The sequence below is a fragment of the Lagopus leucura genome, unplaced genomic scaffold (assembly GCF_019238085.1).
Source record: "Lagopus leucura isolate 7727_CA_CO unplaced genomic scaffold, USGS_WTPT01 Super-Scaffold_73, whole genome shotgun sequence".
NCBI lineage: Eukaryota > Metazoa > Chordata > Aves > Galliformes > Phasianidae > Lagopus > Lagopus leucura.
Window position 1 is genome coordinate 80,353,997 of NW_024962252.1, and position 23,409 is coordinate 80,377,405.

A 23,409-nucleotide genomic window follows, 5' to 3' on the forward strand; every position below is an offset into this window, starting at 1 on the left:
GTGCACCTCAGTCAGCGTTCAGTGCACATTCTCCAGCAGTCTAGTTAAGTACCACAGAGAACATCCTGCACAAGGAATATGGGGAAGGGCACAGAAGTCCATAGAGGAGCAGTGGAAGCATCTCTTTCCCACAGCCAGGGGACATGCAGGCTAAGGTTTACTTGTTCAGCGCTGTACTATCTCTGAAAGGACCATAATTGTCCTTAAGCCTAGGCCAATATTGCACATTGGTTTTCTATTTGCCTGGAGAAACAGCTAAGGAGGCCTCAATATTTGGCCTGAGCCTTACCATGGCTCCCCTTATTAGGCTTGTTGTTAACATTTTCTTAGTTTGGACAGAAGGAGAAGCATGCCATCATGTATCTCAGGCCCACAAGTGACATTTCTTGATGCATCACTGGCAAAGAACTTGTTAGTATTTTATTCTTAAGCTAAGAGATGTACTACAGAAGCCTATACTCCCCTCACCTTTTCTGTCTCCTGTTTTCTTCCTGATAAACAAGTGACATGATAGTTCTTAAATAAATCAGCCCCCAGTTGTGTTTTATGATGTCATGGTGAGCACAGATCTGACCCTTGGTAATCAGGATCTCGGCACACCGTTGCGCTTCCTGCTTCAGCCGCTCCAGCAGCCAAGCAAACTTGCCTACACTGCAGAAATCATGTGAATTACCTCACCTCTGTGCATCGTAATAACCCTTACCACACATTATGCCAAATGTTCAGCACTGGGCTGGAAGGAGCCAAAATGCAGACAAAACCCAATAATGTCTAAAACAGAGTTCAAGTGAAGCTGGGTCCCTGCCAGGCTGTGGAGATCGTTCTTCATGTCAGTCTCAGACCTGACTCTTGCACATATAATCTAACGAAAGGGGCCGGGAATAAAACTGCATTTGAGTTATTCTCACAGAGCAGGTACTTAATAATATCCACATTTCCAGCATTTGAACGCTATACTTTTATTGAGCAAAACACCACTCCCACCAAATATCCCTCCGTTGCAGTAAAGGCTGTGAGCATGATTTTATTTCAGCCTGTGAACAAAGCCATATGGATTTCATCTGAGGGATTTGGGGCTTTTGATTCTTATAAAAGTCATGATGTCAAACAAAACTTCAGATCAGTCCCAAAACATATGCGGTGTGACAGCCGACAATGAAAACTATACAATGACATTCCTCAGCCTAGCAACATCCTCAGGCCCAAAACAAATGTGCAGGGCTCAGGCTTCCCAGAGCTACTCAGAAGGCAGCATCTGACATCAAGAACTGACAATGATGGGATGGGAACAAACGGTGACACATGCACTGCTTAGAGCTGCTCGCAGTTCTCCAGCTTCCTACAAAATTCTGTGTTGTGAAGAAAACACACGCTTTCCAAATATTGAATAGGCCTTGAATAGGCATTGAATCTCGTAGACCGCACTCAGCAATATGCATTCTATAATGCCCCAAGTTTTGTGCACTGCACAGCACAAAGCCCTTTGAGGTTGGTGGGGACATTCCTTGTAGGCCTTTGTCTTGCAAACAGTGAGCATCTCCAGTTGCTTCCTTGACATCAATCCTGAAAGAAAAGATGTCTACTCCAAAAATATATATCAGCATCTTCAAAAGCCACATCTCAAGTTTCTACAAGAAGTACCTCTTAAGCTATGGGTACTTCTGGTAGGAGAACAGCTAACAAAGCAAAATACAATAGCGAAAGAACTTTTACATGATGAAAAATTACTACCTGGTTTTGTATCTTGCAAGATGTTACATAGACCTACAGCAACACATTTAGAGTTATTACAGATTCAAAACAAAATTCAGGATATGAAACAAGATCTAGGTTTATTGGCCTTGTACTTTCCTACTCAGCCCAGCCAAAAGAAAAGAAAAAAAAAGGCTTGTTTACTTTTAATGCTAAAAAATTACTGAAACATTTATAACAGCTGGTCATACTACTGCACAAACCACCCAATTAATCAGTTAACTACCGTATGTTTGAAAGAGACAACGCAAGTTTCTATTCCTAATAAAGTGCAAAATATTGATTAGTTCTGGGACAACCCACGAATATATGACACGCATTCATAATTAGGCTTTGCAGTGTCCAAAATTTGAGGTATGTTTCACGCGTCATTTATCAATATTCTTTCTTTCTTTTTTTTTTTTTCTTTTACTCCAGTTTTTTTAGAATGATGGCCAAAATAAACAGAATATTTCCTTTTAGTTCTCCCTCTCACTTCCTTCTTATGAAAGAATTTTCACTCACGGCCTCTTGCACTTCTTGGAATCAAATTTCTTCCAGAAATCTGCAGCACTGTTTTCCCCAGCAACTAGAATGCAGTATTTTAATTAGGAGTATTATTACAATCTCCCTTTTGCTCCCTTGTCCCACATTCCTCCTCTTCTGTTCCAATTGGCTGGTCCTTCCCAAACCAGCTGTTAGAAGTGAAGCTACAGATTTACTGCTGACTTCCCCAATATAATGCCCTCTCAACACTGCTTTATGAGTTCTGGTCTCTCAAAAATAAAATAAGATAAAAATGGAAAGCCACTGAAATTTGCAACATAACTCTTTCATAGGGCATTCTTTTCAGGCATTCTTTATAGGTTGTGAAAGGCTTAATCTGTCCCCATATGTGGAGTGCTTGTGGTAGTGGGTACTCCCACAACAGTTAACGTATATGTTGATCTAGGGATGTCCACACACACTTCTTCAGGCTTACCCAAGCTGCAGCATCCCACACTGCAGACATCAGTGAAGGCCACATGGGCGACACAAATGAATGACACGTTGATCCTCTACATGTGGATTATGTTCTCTTGTGTTTGTAGTACGTGACTAATTCTTTAATAGAATTCCAGAATTTCTTACAGTCATTGAAGGAGGTTTCATGGTCAAGTGTGAGTTTCTCAAATGCTGAATTTGGGAAGGGACAATTCCTTACAAGAACAAGGGAGCTCTGCTTCCAGAGGCATCACAAAGTAAACTGCTGAAAACATTTGAGAACTGTCTTTAGATTAAACTTCTTGCCAAGGAAGGACTCAGATAACGCTGTCTATATGAAAAAATCATTCCAGGCAATATCCCATCATATTTTAAGTTAAAACCACAGATTTCATTTCTTGATAGTGCTGACTAAAGACCTACTTTAGGTAACAGAACCATCCAAAATGGAAAAATAGAAGTGAAGGAGACCATAGGCATGATGTTTAATTTCTGATAATACATAGGAACAAATCTGTCTCTTGTGAATTTTTAACTACCCAGACATTCTTTCATGCAGTACAAGCATCTGCATGAGCTGACATGTACACATATGTATATGATGAAATTTGTCTATATGTGTATAAATTCAAATTATATATAGCTTCTGGAACAGACCATTCCAAAAGAAGTCTGAGAAAAAAGTTAACATAATACACAATTTCATCTGCACTCCATGACAGAGTTCATAAGAGTTAAATGCAGAATTTTTCTCATCTGGTGCTTTTCAAATAAGTGTAAATTCAATTTCTTAGGAAGAATCTACAGAGCTAGAACTGTTGAGATAAATGCACTCTGTCATACAAAGGATTTTTTTAACTGTCACACCCTTTTCAGAGTTATCTTCATATTTACCAAATTCTTTAAAAAATAGTCACAATACCTATAACTTAAAAGCTTGAGATTACATAGAAGAATGATAAAAAATATTATGTGCCATACACAAGAAAGTTACCCGTGAAATTTGTACCAAGGAATAAACAAAGTGATTTCTGATATTGCAACAATTAATACAGGCATGGATTTCTCAGAATAATAACTTGCAAAAATTTCTTCAGTGTCATTTACTTCACCAGTTAGAACAGATAATTTCATGCGCATTTGAACAAAGCAACAATCCTACCACTTACTATTATATTTAGAACATGATGGTACAGCATTAGTTTGACAGAAGAAACTGAGACAGAAGAAAGGACACATTTAATATTGCTTGAATTCAGGTGTTTTAACTTTCCATTTCTAAATATTGTCCAAAAAAATAAAAAAGAGGGAACATAGAACGCCCTTACATTTCAGGGGAATTTTTGCTGCATTTCAACTCCCATAAGTTCACAAACAAATTTGTTTCCTGCAAAGATCTGCAGAGCATATTTCTTGGGCTAGCATCAGAAGTTGGCTTGATAAAGGAACTGAAGTGAAAACATAGGAAGCTGAGAAACAGAGATACTCTATAAACACATAAATCATACACCCAAAAAAGCAAAATTATGATCAATCACAGACCTTGGGAAAGTGAATGCAGAATAGCAAGCACAAAGCATGTACATGCAGTTCCCAGATCAAATACATTTGCAAATCTCACCAACTCAAGAATTACAAATGTCAAATGTAGTATTATAAAGCAACTGTTCAAGAGCCAAAAAAGGACTGGTTGTATAAACAGTTTGCGGTGATTATTATGATGAACTATAGTCCAAGACATGCTTAAGGATGGTGGTTGTTCTTCCAAGAGACAGCAAGGTTACTAAGAGATTTTGTCAGACTGACTGATATTTTTAAACGAATGGGCACACTTTTGAGCACAAAATTGCCTGTTGGAGTTTGAAAAAGAACAAACATCACATTTAATACAACTAGGGAATAATTGCTCCAACCTTCACTTACTTACATTGCTCACTTAAGGAAGGGGTTGCATAGCTGAAAGATTATCCTTTTTTCCATCTACACAGAAGGTATTTCTCCATATAGGGTTTGCCAGTCGTGTATGCATAGCACATCATAGAGCTACAACAGGCTACCGCTGCTTTGAAGGCTGTGACGGCTAGAGCATGCAGCATTTTAAAACTCTAGAAAGATTTCCCACAAGCAACTACCTTTTAGGGTTCCAGTTAGAGTGACTCTGTTTCATAGTAAAATAACTCCAACTTGTTGAGCCAAAGCATTATCCAGCCCAGGCAAGTAAATCCAGTTCACCTAAGAAAATCTTGACGCAACCTTGAACAGAGAGCATACATCCCTGAGAAGAAATTGAAGAACAAATAAGAACTGTGAAGAACAGATCTATGTGCTTGATGATTAAAATTCATCAGATTGGAAGTACAAGATTTCAATGTGATTGAATCCCGCATTTGTATCCTACCTATGCAACTGACTGATGTCTGAGCCTTCAAAAGAGGGCAACTCCCTCCTCCTCACACTCACTATCTGCACAGCTCTCTAATGCTAGCAGAGCAACCCTCTGACTCTAAGGGCATTACACATCTCTTCCCTCTTTTCATTTACTGATTCAAAAAAATCCCTTTTTTCAGATTAAAAACCTTCTTTTTCATTCGAAAGTAAGAAAAACCTGTACTGGAGCTATTGTATCTGGATGTTGAAGAAAATAGAAAAACTTAGCTTGATAAGATTAGATTCTATTTTCTCCTGCAGTAATTTCACCAAAATCATTTTAACAAGGCTGATAAAATCAATGCTTTGTTCACCATATGTAGATACACCGTAAAATTAAAGAAAATAATTTGTTTTCTGAAGATGGTTCATCTAGATATTCACAACACCCTATGTCCTGGTTTCTCTTCATCTTGTTGCCTTTCCCCAGTATTACACTTATCTACAATACACTAATTTCTGTTCCCAATAGCTGATCTTGCAGATGCTTTCCCATATAAGGAATTTCACTAACTTCAATGGGAGTCCTCATATGATATTTTTTAGCATTGGGCCCTAAGTTCTGTGGTTTTTTTGAAGCAGGAAATCCTCTTTATCTGTTTTGTAAAAGATGATAAATAATAGCCTCAAGGGAGACAACTCATAATAAGTGAATGGCTTAGCAAAACTTCCATCTGGCGTACATGTACAATTAGGTTTCCTTAGACTTCTTTATTTATTTAATTTTTTATTTTTTTTTTTTTTGGTCCAGTTTTGCCAGGGGAAGAAAAAGAATGACATTCCAGGGGTGAGAAAGTTATAAATGACATTTCATGACAAATATTTCTTAAATATGTGGCATAACATTAATAACCTCAATGTATAGAGCTTGAGGTCAGGGCTTTACAGCAAATCTCTCGATCTCCTCCCGCAGCCCCAGGAGGCATGAGAGAGGTCTTCCAAGGGCACCTCCCACACCGCCAGCGCTGCCACCCCACACGAGCCAAAATCCTCTGCTCTCATTACAACTGCCAACACTGAAAAAGTACGAACTTACAGTTAACTGTCTTAGCAAAGACTAAATAATGGGGCTTTTGTACCAACTGTTTTCACATTTACCCTCTTCAACAAACAATAAACTTTAAGAAGAAAGCTTGTCAGTTGCTTGGTTTAGGTTTTGTTTTGTTTTTATGGAGAGGGGGAAATAATGAGGGGCAGACACGCTTCCAGTACCCCTATGGTGCATGCAGCATAGCCAAGCTAGAAACTACTCCTGTGATGGGGAAATACGTCCTGCTTTAGGATTTGCATATCGTAAGTTAATCTTTTTTCCGCTACCCTGGCAGCAAATGCACACCAAGAGACAAAATGGTTCACTGAGTGGAAAATCATGTTTGTATATGCCCGTCACTGAAGTCAATCACAATAAAAGATATGACAAATTATGTGATTCCTTCCCAAAATTGAATCCTCTGATGTTTATGCAGAGCATAAGGATACTTATGCCTTTAATGCAACAGGCCTGCTTTCTATTTACATAGATGAGTGAAACATTGCCCTGGCATTACACAGACTGAAGTGTGCAAATTCTAAACCCCTCTATAGTTCCTGGATGTAAGAGTGCATTCATATGTTTGTATTTAACATGAACAAATTTATGATCTGATGTGGATTCCTCTGAGTACAGATGTATTCCAACTATTTGCTGAGTCCTAATTTTGAAGAAACAAATGTGAGTGCTTTGGGGTGGAAAAAAAAAAAAAAAAAGGAGTTATTTTCTATTTATTTTGAGGATTTTAAATGCAGTGCAGGCTCTTTGTTATGGGAGGGTGTACTTGGGGTGTCTGTGATAGTTTGACATGGGCAGTGAGAAACAGCATATTAGTAGAAAGTCAAAACTGGAAAGTAAATGGAATGCTTCCTGATCTATTTATTCATTTTTGCAGATGCAGGTAGTCCAATTTTTATGAACACTGCGAACAGAAACATTCCCCAAAAGATCATCTTTTGCTGTTGGCACCGCCAAAAGTTGCATAAAGCAAAATCCACAGCATTACCATCAAAATCATTTTAGATAAAATGGTACATTCTAGAATTAGGAACGCAGAGAGGGAAAAACAAAAGTGGCCATCTCTTGTACGTAGCCATGCATCTGTCAGTAGAATTCTCTCCATACCTTCAGAAGTCCCTTTGGATTCAGCTCTATTCAGTTCTCTATTGCACTTAGATGCCCAGTGCTCATGTTAAGCATTCTCTCTCACTGCGCTAACTGTACATCTTCCCCAGGTTATTTCCTTTGATTTCACGTGCAGGGAGACAAAGGGCACTCCATCTCTCAGTGCCTAGTTAAGTCAATCTTACAGACTTTCTAGCTTGGAGAGCTCTCTGGAGATCCCAGAGCATACCTTTCAGTATGTGGTTCAGGTTAGAGATAACTACATTACAGCAGGGCACATTTCAGGCTCAGGATCAAAGTTTACATCTGAGGCCAAATCAAGGGAAAACTCCAATGTTTCAGCAATCATGAGAAAGTTCCTAATCATGCCGACAAGCTCTCGGTTTCCACAGTGCCAGTAATCTCACAGGTCAATCTGATTTTCTGAAACTACTGCCACCTTGAAAAAGGGGGAAATGGAATAGGGCAGCTTTCTGTGCAGTTTTAAATCTGCTCTGGAACAGAGTCTAAAAAAAAAAATAAATTTAAATCCAAACACTTATTTAAATTGAATGGGGATTATGTTCCTGGTTCTTATTTTGTCCTATTTCTCACGCATACAAATACATATTTTTCAATAATCAGTCATCTGCATCAAGCTTACATGTCCCAGTGTTGTTTCCTTTGATGTAGTTGGCCAAATTCCCATTGATTTCAGTTGGAGGAGGGTCAGAACTAATGTGTGTTACCGAAAACATGCAAAACCATATTCTGACTGGCAGCTATTTTAAGAGCTACAGAGCTTTTAACAATTCAAAGCATATAACCTGCCTTTGATATGAATTAATTTGCCTGCAGATCAGAAAGTACACGTACTTCACATCGTGTGTCTTCTTCAAATAGCCTTCTGATTTAAATGTTTTGTCTGGTGATTTCTAGTTACCTCCCCTTCCCCATGAGACCTTCGACTGCGTGCACTTCAGCACTTTCTTCCTAAAGTCTCCTCCGAGAAGCAGATACTATAAATCACAGAGTGGTTTGAGTTGGAAGAAACCTTAAAGCCCATCCAGCTCCATTCCCTTCCATGGGCAGGGCTGCCCCCCAAGTAGCTCAGCTGCCCATAGCCCCATCCAACCTGGCCTTGAGTGCCTGCAAGGATGGGGCACTCCCAGCTTCTCTGGGCAGCTCTGCCAGAGCCTCACTGCCCTCTGATTAAAGAGTTTCTTCCTAACATCTAATCCAAATCTCCCCTTTTTTAGTATAAAGCCATTCCCCCTTTCCTAAAAACCAAAGAACTGAACTAGACCATTTTTTTCCTGTACCTCATTATGCTCCATACTGAATCCAGAGGACATTCTAGTTTCAGGGACCCAAATTATGAGCAATTATTGACCATACAACCTAGGAAATGAATGCCAAATGCTAATTTAATGAAGTCAAGGCATTGTTTTTTGCAGGTGGAGCAATAATGCATAAAGCATTTGATTTATCACCACCTGATGAAGCGCTAGCTATCTATACCACCTGAATATTGAAACATGGAAAAAGACACTGCAAGAGGACTCCAGTGCTGTTACGAGGGACTGCACTACATCAGTGGCTTGCAGCACTATGTGAATCAGGCCCTCTTCAATCAAAAGCACAGTCCAGTGAACAGTACTAAAGATGCGCACGTTTGTCACCGGTAGAAATACATAACAGCTGCAAACCACCAGTACGTCAATTAAAAATAGAACCACTGGTGTATAGTTTAATAGTGATCAAGAAGAACAACTAGGACTCAAGAACAGCAGTGAGAGATGCCTGAGAATCTGCCCCAGAGATAATATAAAATGAGCTTAAATTAAGGTGAATGCAGTCTAGGAAAATCCAGAAAAGCAGCTACCTAGAGATACTGGTTATTCTTGCTTAGGGCTTTTAGACTCCATGTCTAATTCCCAAGGAGAGTAATTGAGAGATAGAAGACAGAGTATAGGTGTCCATTTATTTTTTTGAAAAGCAAAGAGCTTGATCCCTGTTTAAAGGCCAAGCACACATCATCTGGAAGACAGGGCTCATATTTTTGAAGGTAACATGCTTTATGTTTCTGGCAGCAGATCCAAGGTAAGAACATTCTGAGCTCCTTCGTGTTTCAACTTTTTAACTTCAGTTCACTTTGCTACTCACAGAACACAGCATTTATACGTACCACAAAATCTCAAATTACCTACAGCTTTGGTACATATGTTACCAGATAAATCACTGCAAATACATATATATTATTGTGTATTACTCTTCCCTGAGGAAATGAGCCTGTACAATCACACAGTTTTTCTCTTTCTAACTTCTGAAATCTTTCCCAAATGTCAACCACATTTGACAAAGATTACAGGTCACAGAGATAACTAAGTTCCTAGAGATACAGTGATAATCAGTAGGTAGGTCAGTGCAATGGTCCAAACAGGGGCAAGCAGAATTCTGCAATTAAACGCTCAGCAGAGCAGTAGCACCTGGCCTAAGAGAATGCATGAACAAACCAGATACTTGGGAAGCAAGCAGCTCCAAATACATGACACATTTTATCTCTTCCCTTGAAGTGTCAAGAGCTTTTGCAACCAAGAAATTAAATGGACAAAAGAAAAAAAAAAAAGTAAATCTGAAGGAAACTGTGCTTCCCTTACCTGCTGCTTAGAGACCAGCTTGCTCAGGAAATGCTAATTGCTTCTCTCTGGATCTTGTTAGTGCATGAGAGAACTGATTTTTATTACGCACCTCTCTCTGTCACAGCTCTGTTCTGTTATCAGACACACTGTAAGCAGGAATTTGATATATGCAAAAAAGAAGTATGCTGTACTACCAAGTTAGCATTGTGTTTCATAAATGACAGACCCTTTCTTTGAGCAGTAAGTCTTTTAATGCCTGGTTTGAAGGAAGAACAAAACACTAAAGTATTATGCTATCTCTAAAGTACCCCGTCCATAGTTGCGTGTTTTTAAAACTGAATTCAGAAAATAATTAAAAATAGGTGATCATTTTTCTTAATCCTTCAGGTTTATGTCAAAGGTCAACAGTGTGAACCTGTCACAGGTTTGACCCTAATTAATTAGCCAACATAGTGTAGCTGTGCAGCAGCATAAATTATACATACTCTTAAAGAAGACCAACAGCAAATACTCATGAAATCAATTTATCCTTGATTTCCTATGGAAAGAAATCTAAATGCCCCTGTCAGGTTAGCACAACTAAATGATAGCCTTGTCCTTAAATTTACAGCTGTGATATTTATTAACCAGGTATCTTTCCCTGTCTGTTACTGAAAGATAAATTAGAAGTAGTCTTTTCATTCCTGGCTATTTTGTGAGAAGGTGGATTTAAGGAATCTGCCTACGTTTTACTGCTCTGCAAACTATACCATGATTTGGAGCATAGAGGGATTATTACTGGGTCCTCAAACTAAAAAACTAAAACTAAACCAAAGACATGCAAAAAGTAATTGCAATGAAATTGGTGAAATAATGTCACATGAGTTTTAAAATGAGAATCTGGAAAAGAAGCATTTCAAAGATCATGGGTAACATTAAGAAAGCAATCCATATTCAGTAGAGAGATGTGTAGAACACTTCATCTTAACTTCAGATACAGTCAGTTCTAGTCAAAGAACAATTTATAAGGCACCATTAAAGTTCCCCTTTTTAAGCTTCCAGCAGACTCTTCACCTAGAGAAAGATATTTTCCTAGTAATGAACAAACCTAGTATCACTAAACTATGTTTAACAGATTTTTCAATGACACGTATTTCTGTAGATTACAGAGCTGTCCTCAAGAATTTACAGATCAATCTTTTTTTTTCCTCAAATAGCTCTTTATAACAGAACTCACTGTTGCAGATTCTGTCTACTGCTCCTTCAAGGTTCCAATCATCTTTCCAGTTTGCACAGAGGTCTTATAACAAGTTCTGCAAAAAGAAGACATTTTCTGGTCATTTCAGCTGGATTTTGTTGTTCTAAAGTTAGTTAGTTAAAAGAAATTCAAATTATTCTGCTTGGTAGAATTGGAGTGAGTTTAAATAACATCAACTCTATGCTTTCCTGAAGTGGGACTTCTGTTTTTAACACAAAGAAAATAAACTCATTTTCAAACTTTCTGAAGAATAACACAAAACTCTTTGTAGTCAGTGATACTCCTTTCAGTGACTCTATTGGGCTTGGGACCTGCCTTCCTTCCCTATTGTGATTATAAAACAGAAAAGCTGTCTTATTTTCAGTTTACTGAGGACTGAAAAGCAGCTGGTTTATGAAATGTAAATCTATTCTGTAGCTGCATAGATTATGTAGTGTAATAAATGAAGGAAGGAGGGCATATCCTATTTTAAAAGAGAGAGTTTATAGTTTTTGTTGGACAACAAAACCACTTTCACATATGTCATAGAGAGGAAAGTGCTGAATCTCCTTGAGCCAGAGCATTACACAAATACAGTAAAACTGAAGATTTCAGGCATTTCACTCAGTTGTTCCTAACCTTCCTTTATAGGGACACAACATCCTGCATCTCTGAAACCACTTTGACGAGGCACAGCGTATTAAACTTTTTAAAGATTATTTGTGGAAAAATGGTTTCTTTGTCACTCAAGATGTGTTTTTAGGCCTATAATTTCCTTCAAGTGAGCACAATTCCGCTAGCAGCAGTATATTATTTTGACAGTAAGTCAGTTGGCATAAGACTTCATTGTGTATGCCTTTTGTTTATATAATCCTTCCTAACAGTAACAAGGTGTTTACTGTTCAGCAAACACATTTTATTTTAACTGCCAACAGTAAAACTGTCTGATAAAGTTTGATTTAGCTAAAGAAAGCAAGTTCTCATTTAGCCCAAATAAATCCACAGTGCTATAGACAGCTGTTTGGAGTACATAATCCCCCAAGCTCTTTTAGCGAGGCAACTCTTGCTATTGAATGAGCGAGAGAGAGCAGGCTCAGCTGTTCAGGATGTGCTCCATTACAACTGTAATCTATAGCATCGCACTGCCATATTGTGAAAGCATTACTCACATTCAACGGCAGTGAAGCATATACTCCTCTGACAGATGCTCAGCAGAATGACAGCTGACACCCTCAGCTGAGCCTATATACTAAACACGCCCCACGGCCTGGATCAACGTGGCCTGGCTCTCTGTGCACCCCATCCTCCTGCGAGATCAGCAGCTAATGCCATTCCCGCGAGATTCTCAGGGAGTCAACCGTCTCCAAGTGGGAAAAGTTCAGATTTCAGAGAAACAATGAACACAGACACTTCTCAAAATAACAGCAAGGAAGAATTCGTAAGCCCAAAGGCATTTTTCTCCCACTTTATGGCAGACTTTATCCTGGAGAAATTTGCCAAAGAAATGAGATTTTTAAGGCTGATGTTATAAAAACTTTGGAGAGCAACAGGGGAGAAATAGTTGATCTGTCACGTGGAGGCCAAAAAACTTGTTTGTAGCAAATGCAAAGCAAAAAAGACTCCAGTATCTGCTTTCTGCCAAAATCAGAATATGTAGTGAGCATGTGTACACAGGCAGAGGCCAGGATATGCATAGAATGGTAGGATCAGCAAGGTTAGAAAATACCTCCAAGGTCACCTTGTCCAAATATGTCCCACTAACCCATGTCTCTGAATACAACATCTACATGTTTCTTGAACACCTCCAGGGATGATGACTCCACCACTTGCCTGGGCAGCCTGTGCCAGTGCCAGACCACTCTTTCAGAGAAGAAATCGTTCACTATATTCAACCTGAACCTTCCCGGGTGCAACTTGAGGCCATTCCTTCTCGTCCTATTGCTAGTTACATGGGAAAAGAGGTCAACCCTCACCTTTCCATAGTGAACAAATGCTGCATTTTATTTTAAAGAAAAAGATGCAGAATTAATCATTTTACTGTAACTATTTATCACTCTTCTAATCATAGCCTCAATGCACTGTTAAGTATTTTGCCACTTTTTTTCCCACTTTTTCTTCTATAGAGCTACTTCATGACACTGCTCCTGCAACTTACTGAGCACAGAAGCTAGGCCATAAATGGGCTGTGGTCTGGAAAATGCTTTCAGGAATGATAATTAGTTCAAAGCTGAAAAGTAGTCTCTTACCTGCAGTGAACACAAGAACAAGTAAAGAAAATAACATAAGCTCTTTTGAAGTGTATTGAGGGGGTTTCAAAATAATTTCTGCTCTGGAAGTCAGTGACAATTGAGTTGGTTTTTATTCTTTATTACTTGTTCCATCTTACACAAATCTAAACGCAAAGAAAGTAATCTTACAATAGATCTAAGAGTTCCTAGAAGGGCAACCAGCTCTGCTTCTGATTTTCATCCTGCCACAATGCACGTTGCATGCAAAGACAAACAGATGTGTGTGCCCTCCTGCAGTAGGATTACTAGAGTAGGGGTAATTGCAAAGAACTGAAATTCCTCCTAACTGAGCAGCTTCAGATTTTCGAAGTACATCTTGTGGGGGCTTTTTGGACATTTAGTGTGTTGATTTACTCCATGTTTGGTAAGAATTTGACTTTAAACTCATGTTGCATTACCGTTTTGTAAACGTATACGCTAAAGGTAAATGATTACGTGCAAACTGAATGAAAACTACTCTTTAACAACATAGAGAAGGGGATATCTGGGAAGGGTGTTGCAAGAAAGGGAGGTAAATAAGCATGTTAGTTTCTCAATCAAATTGTAATAAGTAATGACACTAACAGTTTTAGGATCAGCTTTCACATTTATTTTCACTCTGGTTTTCATAGGCTTTGTTGTATTCTAACTCCTGAGCACATCATGACAAGTAGGAGAGCAGATGCATTGTGCCTTTGCACGGTCACCAGAAATTCCAGCTACAGCTATAATGCCACTCAATAACAACAAAAATGCCACTGAAAAGTACTTGCACTGAGCATTATTTGCTCAAAAATGTGAAAAGCAGCTTTGTTAGTGCAACTGAATTTGTCTTGAAAACCTCAGTGCACGATATTAGGCACTCATTTGGACGCCTCTACCAGAAATTGGTCAGCAAGGTTCTTGGTGCACGTCAGCTTAACTGATACCATGCTAGAATATGCAGTGTATCTAACTTACAGGTGAGAAAGATCTTGTACAGGAGCACAGTGCTGCTAGCTAAGTGTATGCCATTATTTAATCCATAAAACCATACACGACACATAGCACAGTTGGAAGAGAAAGGACTTATAGATAATTACCTAATCATTACACTCATCAGAAAATCAATAGCCACTAACATAAAATGTTCAACAGATTAGAGAGATCTTTGTCAGAAAGGCATGCCCTTGCTTCACACAAATCAGTGTAGCTCCATTTACACAAAACCATTCTATCACTTAGCTTTGTACATGAAACTATCAAAATCTCATCAGCGCAGATAGCTCAAATTAAAAACAGGCAAAGAGCAAATCCAGACACCAGGGAGGTGTGAGAATCTGATGGTCCATAATTGGATTGCCCAAGCCATGTACCTCATCAAAAAATCATCCCCATTTTTCAGAGCAGGCTCCCGACTGTGTCTGATCCTTTCCAGAGGATCAGAGTAAGAAGTTTTTATAAGGCCCTGTCTCCCCTTCACAGCTCTTAGTCACTGTTACTGAGAAGCCATTGCTTGTTTAATAGAACAACCTCTGGTGATCACTGAGATTAATGCACAAACAAAATTATGTCCACAGATGGGTTTTAACAACTGCAGCTAGCTTCTCTTTCAAACAGAGAAGATGACTATGTCTGAGCTAAACCTACTGAGTCTCTAAAATGATTTATGCCTTGAGAAACACAGTGCCCGTGAATCTGCCTGGATCTGGGTCCATGCAGGCTGCCTGCTAGGCCTAAACACGCATGAGAAAAAGTCTGGGATAAATTTTTTTTCTAGTTCCACAGTAAGCTAATAATAACAATAAAGTTTCAATTCTTATAGCAGCTTCTAGCTAAGACTTTCAAGGCATTTTGCAGGGATGAAGCCATTTTACGAAGGGAGAAATGCTAACTGATTAAGAGTCTAGCTAACCCTTAACACAACTGTGGAAAGGGTTCACGCTGATTGTGGGAGGAAGTCCTTATGCTCACATCTATCAGGGTTCCCCCAGCACACAGACACCTCAGCTTGCAGCGCCCAAGGCTTCTTGCTGAAGAAAAGAAGCAGCACACAGACAATCAAAGATTGCTGCATGGTGCTGGGGTGCTCAGAGGAATGAGGAGCTCATGCTCTGTGCAGGGTCTGTGGTGACAGAACAAGGGGAAAATGGGTTCAAGCTTAAGGAGGGTGGATTTAGATTGGGCATAAGGAAAAAGTCTTTTACAGTGAGGGTGGTGAGGCACTGGAACAGGTTGCCCAGAGATGTGGTTGGTGCCCCATCCCTGGAGACTTTCAAGGGAAGCTAGATCAGACCTCGGCAACCTGATCGAGCTATGCACTCCCCTGTTCATTGCAGGGAAGTTGGACTAGATGACCTTTAAAGGTACCTTCCACCTCTAAGGATTCTATGATTATATGACTTCCAGCATTTTCCTTGAGGAGACAACAGATTGGTTGAGCCATGAATTATCAACAGATTGCCTGTCCAGCCTCATCCTGCACTTCCTCAGTCCCTCCAGCAGAGCAGAGAGGTTGGCAGATGTCTCCACCACACTGCCTCTTTTTTTCACACAGGGTAGCAGAAAAAACTGGGAAGTGGAGAAATGTAACCACCACACTCAAGACTGATAGCAATAAATAATTATGAAATGCAGCACTTCAGGATACAAATGGGGAGCAGACATGCACCAAAAAAAACAAGACATGAAAGAATGATGTTGCCCCCGGTTTACTAATTTGCAGCCATTAAGATAAGCCCCATATAAGCAGTAAAAACCACAAAGCTTCCACCTAAACATGAAGATTTAAATATTAACTATTGTTCTAAGTATCCTGAAGGCTGGGGTCAGACTGACCGTGGAGGTCCAGGTGGTGAATGCCTAGCACATCTTGTAGAAAATGCTTGTGTATGCATGCACCACTTCTGCAGAAAAACCCACAAAACCTTCAGCTCAGTGATATTTTCCAGTATGCAAAACGTATGGCTGAAATTGAACTCAGAAGGGTCAAACTTCAAGAAAATTTAGATACTATAATCCTAGTTTGGGGGCTGAATTATGTTTGTAGGAGAGTGATTTTTATTCTGCTGTAGTGAAATACGCAATCATTAGCACCTGAGAACAAAAACAGTATGTCTCTAACTACCTGGTTTGAGACTTACTTTTCCCATAGATTTCAGTAATTACCAAGAAGAACAGACTCCCCTCATGCTTAGAAATTTCTCAGAAGCATCTTCATAGCCTTCTTTATAACTAACTACATCATCCATATAGCAAATCCTACTGAAAGCTATTAAGAGTAACTTACATAAACTAAATAAGATCTGTAGAAATTGCGAGAAAAACAAACAAACAAACAGGACAGATAGCACACGACCATAAAAATATTTAACTCTTTTAGAGAGGAATCTAGGGGTATCTGCTTTATGTGTGCATTGCAAACACTATATTAACTGTGGCAGTAGAAGTACACCAAACAAGAACCAGATGCATCACCAAATTCTTTACTATTAAGATTTTATATTAAATCTTACAAAGGGCTTTATATTATTGTTGTTTCAAAATCTCAATGAGTTCTCTTGTCCTTCTTTTTGAGACTATGTGATCAATAGCAGTGCATAATCTGACAGTGTGCAAAAACAACGAAGTTTTGCTACGCTTTCAGGTCTGGCTTCCATCTTCCAGCTTCAGATAATATATATTTAGTACATCTTCATTATCATAATTGCATGCAACATTACTGGGTCTTTGAAAACTATTAGCAATGGAAGACCCACAGTCTTGAGCACTAAGGACAAGATTGACAGTCAAGTACATTCAAATATTTGATATTCTGGAATGGCTTCCTCAGTTTCTTCAGGAAGTTATTTCACTGCCTGAAAGAACAGAGCACAAGGAAATTTTCACCTGATGCTTCATGTAGGCTTTCACTGTCTGGATTGAATTCTTTTTACATGCAGAGGTACCAGTCAATAGCCTCTCTTCCACGCATATTAGGACTGCTGCAGAAAAGATTGCTAAAATGACAGCCAAGCATGTTCTGCTTATTCTGTTGCCAGTGCTTCAGCCATGTAGTTTACAGTATGAAATTTACATATACCCTCTCAGGGACATGTAGATGGTACAAGGAAATAAATGTTATCTCACATCAAAAGCAACAGTGCTTGTATTTTATATCTCTTGCACATACTTATGCACGTAGAGTCATAAACCCAATTAGACTAAAGAGGGCACATGCACATCCTTGGAAAAAGAAAGCTCAATCCTGACAGTGCTATACATTTTGGCTACAACTGTGTATATGTTTATACAGGCATGTGCATTCTGTCTTCCTATGGTGTCACTGCCTTCAGGACAGCTGAAGCTATAAGCTTATCCTTTCTGCATATTTATGTGACAGAAATGTGGAAGCTCTCCTCTGATTAAACAGAAGTTTCACAATACTCTTTATTTCTCTCCCACCCAGAGAGAAATGCTTTCTGCATTTCACAGTCTGGACTTCAGCGTTTACAACTGGATCATCTCTTCCTCTTTCTAGTTTGCAATCTCTGAGCCCTTATTTGGAGCACAGTACATGCATCCATTTCTCCCTTATGTGCAGAAAGCACAAGCTACAGTCCTTCCCTGAGCTCATAGATGTTCTCCTCAAAAGTTCTGCATGCATAAGAAAATAAATTCTTGCAGTTTTCTAGGGATTTTTTTCATCCCCTTTTTCAGATGCTTGGATCCAAACCTGCACTTAACTCACAGTGTCAGCTCCTGTGTCTTTTCTGTATTTTACTAACTTTGTACTGACAAGATAAATGCTCAGGCACACAAGTCTACTTCTGTGAGAGTTGACTCTCGGGTGAAGTCATCTCAGAAACCAATGGAAATCAATATGCCCTCTAGGACCACGTCTCCATTTATTGTACCCAGTGTAAAATTCCAATCTTCACATTATCACAACATAAGATGGTTTGGTACGACTTTTTTTTTTTTTTTTTTTTTAGTTAAATGAAAACACCACAAAAACAGAACTTGGCCAAATTCTGTGAAAGAAAGAGGTCATCTGTGTAGACTCTAGGGTACAGCTTTGCATCTGTAACAGAAATGAAAGTGCATGAACGTTTTCCTGCTCTCATTTTTTAAATGTGTTTATTTGATTTTATTTTGCCAGCAAATCTATGCAAGTATGATTTATATGTAATAATCCCCATATTTTTTTAATTACCTTGCCATAAAACCTGAATAACTCCCCCTACTTTGATCTCCAACACATTCTGGTGAGTACTGCAGCAGGCATGCCTAAATCAGTTAAGCCATGCACAGAGCTGTTCCTGGAGGGAAGCTTTCCCACATCAGAAGATTGTGTAATAAAACTTAACACAGCTCATTAATTTTCTCTCTTAACCAATGCATCTGACAAGAAGTGACTTTGAAAACATAAAGGAATGACACAACTCCTATGCTTTGCGTGAAACATCTGTTTCCAGCTCCTCGGCTATTAAATTGACATCTTTTTATTTGAAAAGTTCCTTTTATTTCCCAACTTCCTGCAATTGGTAATGTATATATCCCAAAGAGCTTAAATTCACAGCTTTTAAAACTTGATTAACTAAATGCTGCGTTATTCCTTTCCCAGAGGAAAAAAGTCTCTCTCTGCACAGACAGATTAAGTGGTACAACCAAGTTTTTAATCAATTATTAAGAATTTGTTTATTCAAGCAATGTCAGACTTCATAAAGCATCAAAACAGACCTCAAATCTCCCAAATAATGTAAACACTGGTGTGATTACATGTGAAAAGTGTGAGTGTTCTCGGATCTGGAAAATCGATAGAATGCGAGCATGCCATACCTGCTCTCTGGTCCACAAAGGCCACGGACAGTATCACGTTTCTTTCCAGCTATGAAAACCTACAAAGCCTGTCTCAGAAGTCTTGCATAAAGAGATAAGGTGATTTTCTTCAGAAGCAGTACACCTTCATTACTACAGTTTTTCCTTGAAACCCACATCAGCCAGCCCCAATTTCACATTATATTGCTCCATTTAATTATGCAGTTCCTTGTACATTGAGGAAGAGAAGAAAGGCCTGGCAAGCTTTTTCCAGACCATCCTGTATTACATGCCTATATCAAGAACAGCTGAATTCTGGAAGCTGATTCAATTCTACTTCGAAGAAGATGGATGCGTGTAATTGCACACTGTGTCCAAATAGAAGCATTGTTTTGGTAACTGATAAACCAGCTACACCCTGCGGACTAATGCAATTTTAAGACTTTTGCACTTGTTTATACACTTCAGAAAATGTTATTCTTCAGTGTAGTTCAGTGTTAAGGGAGACATCTCCAGGTGGGACAGATTAGAATTCACAAGTAGTACCACAAAATAGACAAGGCTGCTCTTGAAATAAATCAACGCTCATATAACTCTTTTTGCCACAGATTTAGCAAGGAACACAGAGAATTTATGAAATTAAAGATTCTCAGCAAGTTCTTACTAATTGTGATTTTATAGAAGATCAATAAGGCAGAACCACGAAATTACACCTGCCTCAGTAGAACTACACTTCACTGCACCAAGTGAGGTTTTTGCTATACCTAATTCTTAATCCCTGTCAATCCCAAGTGTGGGCCATTTTATTGCGCACTCCACAACGATGGATTTACTCAAAGGAGTGGGTTTGTATGTCCTTTTTAAGGTGTGGTATGAAAGATGCTCACTATCAAAAAAAAGTGTGAAAAGTTGCAATTAATGCTTATGGTTTACAGTCTCGTTTAGATGAAATGCTTAAGAAGAAGTCAAGAAGAAGGAAGAGGTGAAAAAAATATGTCTCTTCTAACACTGACAAGCTGTGCAATAAGTGCAAAAATAAGGCAGTATGTATCCAAGCTGCACAGTTTCCACAATTTATAGGACATGGGGAACTGAGCAAACAGCAAGCCAGAGATTTTTGACACGTGTGAGGAGGAATGCACTCCTTAACCCCTGCAGTTTGTTTATTTTGGGGAACCAGAAGATGGCTGAAAAGCACATTATGAGTTGAATCAACCCTAATATTTGCACTTTGGTGCCAGCTTGGTCCATCACTGGGACTTTTTAAAGCATAGCTTAGACAAACATGCAGGAATAAACTTGCATCTGGCAGGGAATGGACCACCTGCTCTTTCCCAGTCCTCTTTGCTGAGAGTCTGTTTCTCTCACGACAGCTCAGTATTTTCATTACCATTTATTTTCTCATAATAGGGATATTCAGCCTTTCTAATCCCACATTTTGTATCAACAGTTCAAAAGGGTGGACCACGGGGACAACTCAGCCAAGGACCCGCTGAAGAGCTGAAAATCTCTGGGCTACTTTACCACTGAATTCTAGGGTATCTGGGTGATATCAGCAACTATAACCCACTTGCTTTGTCCCAGCAAGGAACTCCGAGTTGCCCAGAAGTCCCCAAACACAGAATAAAGACTTGCTTTAAGAGTCTCACCTGAGCTGCTCAATCACTCTGACAGTGCTACAGACCAGCTCCTCTTGCCCCATGAAGTGAGTGATTAACATCATTGCAACCCTGCATAAGTAAATAACTTGCCCTTTTTCACACAGGAAAATTATGGCCAAGTTGGTAATAAGATTTAGATTTGCTGCCTCCCACACTGCTGCACCACAGAAACATGACATATTTCCACAAACTGTGAAAATACCCTTGAAGAGAGGGGAAAGAGACAAGCAAAAGTCATAAAATAAAAAAATCACCAAACAGCATATGGCAGCACAAATATATCTTCTGAAGCAGTGGTTTTGCATTTGAAAGTAGGGAAAGTTAAGGAAAACAGAGGAACTGTCCAAACTTTCCAGGAACAATTTCCCATTAGGGGGTCTGAGGAAAGAGGTTCATAAGGCAAAGAATGAAAGCTTTCATCTGAGTTATTTTTCCTACCATATAAAAAAGAAGATAGAAATTGCAATTCAGAGAAGCTAGCAAAGGGGAAAGGGAAGTAAAGACAAGCTGAATCATGTTTAATAAAAAGGTTTATAGACATTTCTATCAGGATCCTATCCAGCTGGCACATCATGGCCCTATCACAAGCTGCACTCAATGAGTTGGAGGGTGTGTTACTGCTCCAGTAATATCACCTGTAGACTTATTTAAACTTACTGAAGAGGCAGCATTTTTCCCTAGGCTACCAGATATTATTTTGACATGATTAAACTTAGTTTCATATGTACTGTTTCTTCCTGATACTCCAGCCCAAACTGGGCTCAGCCTTGCCCTTTGCGCTGGAAGAAACCAGACTGATCATAATAAATACAAGCTGTCATCAGTGACGCTGAGGCCAGTAAAGAAAAACAGAGAACAACAGGGAAAATGGGACTATGCAGAAAGTCAGCCTAAAATTTAGCTATGACGTTTTTCACTGAGATATGGAAAGTAAATTACTGTAGTATATACACCTGGTTATAAGCCTTACGCAGAGCGGCTAAAAGAAAAGAAAATGTTGCCCCAGCTTCTTTCATACCTCATCTTCACATTTCTCCTAGCACTAAGCATTTCCTGTCTCTCCTACTTCACCATTTTCTACTGCATTAGAGCAGAAATTTAAAACATAAAAATACAGGTTTTTTGTTTTAGTGCATTTAAATTCTCACAGTAGAAAACTTCCAGCACTGTTCATAAAGCCCTACCTATTGAGCCTGTAGATGTCATTTGTATCCAAGATATATAAGAACAGCATAATCAAAGATAACTGACAAAAAGAAACTACTGATCATAAAAGTACAATATGAAAGACTTATAAGAAGCCACATTGTAATGCAATATGACTGTATAGAATCAGTTCAGCTGAAAGGTTGGGAACTGTGATACAAGGCAAGCATACGCAAATTATCAGTTACTCCTCAGTGGCTGTCAGGAAGCATGGTAAGGTGCAGCACAAGGCTGTCCAACAGTTCTAAACTTATTGGAGAAATAACTTTATTACAACCCATCATGCATGACTTAGGCAAGTAACTGCATTTACAAATGAAGCGAGACTGGCTTTGAGATCCACACAAATGGAAAGGTTTGAAAAATTGCCAATAATACGTGCGGATGAAGCCAAGTTATTCTTGAATCTATATATCCACCAAATCAGTTGCATATATTCCCTATCAGCCTGGTGATACAGGAAGAGAGGCGGTAAAGCCCTGCCTAAGATGTGGGCGCCATTGGAATTTGGCAGCTGTGCTCAAGCTGTAATTGGAATCAGCACTGGCCTGAACCATCCAGCCTGGAAATGAGAAGGGAGACGATCTCTTGGGTCATCTATGTCATGCCCTTACCATTCTGGGCTGTTTACGTAGGAGGGCCTTTGAACCTGTTGGTGCAACACAGGAGTTAAGGGCATGTGGCCACCTCATCACCACTTGCCTGGGGCTTCCATGCTGAACCCAAAGGATGCCGTGGAGATGTAAGGTCCCGTAGGCTCAGGATGTGAGGACTGCAAAGCACTGAAATGTCAAATTCCAAATTATGATCAAATAGGCTAAACTCGTTGCATTCTACTCCGTCACAAATGGTTTATTTCCCACATTCTTAAGCAAACACAAAGTTAACTTCCCTTGATGTCATAAAACTGTTACAACCATGAGTTCCTACCTAGGCTCACATTACAAGTACAGCACAACCATAACTACTATGAAACATCTTAAGCCACTCCAAACAATTCTTGTTTTTATCATAGGACCAAATTATATAAATTAACAAGAAGATGCAAGAAGTAATGCTCATTAAATGTTTTTAATGTGTTTGCTTTGCAATAAAACGCAACAGCTTGTAAAACTGTTTTTACAATTTTTGTGGTAACACAAGCCAGGAAGCATTTTAGTGCAGTTAATTATTCTAGGTTGCTTAGAAAAGCACCATCATTTGAAATATTTCAGTGACTTGTTCCATTAAGGAAAAAAGTAGTAAATCTATGCTTTTCTTGAATATGAATGGAATAAAGAAAAATAATGCTTGACATTGATACAGCTATTAAAACTGCCAGGGTCAGCTGAAATTTTCCTTCCATTTGGTGTTTGTATTTACA

General features: G+C 39.1%; 1 long non-coding RNA gene across 1 annotated transcript in view; it reads right to left on the reverse strand.

The window, feature by feature from the left end:
- Window positions 1-11,193: 11,193 nt before the first annotated feature.
- The window catches only part of LOC122182948, a 60,662-nt gene continuing 48,446 nt past the window's right edge, over window positions 11,194-23,409 (reverse strand). The window contains exon 3 of the long non-coding RNA XR_006180045.1: window positions 11,194-11,210. This is a non-coding gene — a long non-coding RNA (uncharacterized LOC122182948). The remainder of the gene's footprint in view (window positions 11,211-23,409) is intronic.